Source organism: Elephantulus edwardii, unplaced genomic scaffold (genome assembly GCF_000299155.1).
Source record: "Elephantulus edwardii isolate Elephantulus edwardi_28Jun2011 unplaced genomic scaffold, EleEdw1.0 scaffold00241, whole genome shotgun sequence".
Taxonomy (NCBI): Eukaryota; Metazoa; Chordata; class Mammalia; order Macroscelidea; family Macroscelididae; genus Elephantulus; species Elephantulus edwardii.
The window spans coordinates 2,513,653-2,515,122 of record NW_006399991.1 but is presented as its reverse complement, the minus strand read 5'-3'; positions in this window follow the sequence as shown (position 1 = coordinate 2,515,122).

Here is a 1,470-nt window from a genome sequence, read left to right as displayed (position 1 = left end):
CCTCCCCCCCCATTTGCTCCTCTCCTTGAAAAGCAAAAGAAAAACTCCCTCATTGGTACACAATCCCCCCCCTTGCTTTTTGAAAGTGTAGATAGCTTGAAGTTTTTACTGAAGTCATCAAAGACTACAGTCTTCAGTATAACTTATACTTGAACTTAAAGAAAATGAGAATCCTTATACTAGTCTAATAAACAATGATAAAGGAAATGTAAAAGAAGCAATAAACACATTTTAAGGCCAATTAACTGGGATTATCCCACAAAGCCATGATCCTAACTTCCAAACTAAGAAGGTAAACCCCAAAAAAGTGTTCAGTCGTTTATAGTAATTCCAAGAGCTACTGGTTTGTTATGATATATAGCACACAACTTTTACCAATTCAGTTTTTTTTCAAACATATAACTTATTTCCAGTGTTAAATTAATTGACTGTGAAACCCTATTCTTCCCCCCCACCCCCGCTTCCAAATAAACTCAACAACTTTCCATTTGGTCTCCTTGAAAAATGAATTTGGTATCTGTATTGTATGTGAACTGACTGGATTTGCTGGATTTAGCTAACAATGAGCTGTGAGTGGGAAGCTTCTTCTTTAGAGTCAACAGGACCTGGTGGAGGGTGTTGGCATTTAAAAGTCAGTTGGGCCCTAAATATCCAGTTTGGAGGCTGATGTATGAAGTGGTTGGATTCTGGAAGATGGGATGTTTTGTGTTGGCTTAGGGTCAGTTATGGACTGTTGGTTGCTTTTTATTTTGTTCACAGTTGTGTCTGAGCTGATTGGCTGGATTTAGTTAACAATGAACTTGGACTTTATTGTGTTTGGGATTAACATTCTTCTAAGTGGTACAGCACTGGTCTGTCAATTTGCTGTACTGAGGTAACTTGTAGTTGCTGTGATGCTGAACACTGTGCCACAGGTGTGTAAAATATCATAATGGTTACCAATGATGGACAATGTTTGATGGAACTCTGAGATTAAGACAGGCTTGGAAGCAGGAGTGGCATCCTCTTCTTAAACAACATGCCTCTGAAAACTCTATGAACTTAGAGAAATGACGATAATTATAGAACAGGGTTCAGGTCTTTTGTTCATAGGGTTATTATGAGTTGTGTTCAACTCAATGATACTTAACATTAACAACAATTGGGATTGCATGGGACATGTAGATTGATTTTGGTAGGATTGTAATTTTCACAATATTGAGTCTTCCTATCCCTCAACAGAGTACATTTTCCTATTTCTTTAAGTCTTTTTTAAAAAATTTTATGATTTTTTAGTTTAGATTTTAATGAAAGTTTATAGAGAACTTCAATTTCCATTCATTCATTGTTGCACATTTTCCTTCATGCCTCCTCAGTTCACTTTTCTCTTTGAAAAAAAAATTATTTCATTGTTGTACTTCTTTAGGTCTTTTATTATGTCTTGCAGAAATGTTCTATAGTTTTCTTTGTATAGGTCTTTTGTATCTCTAG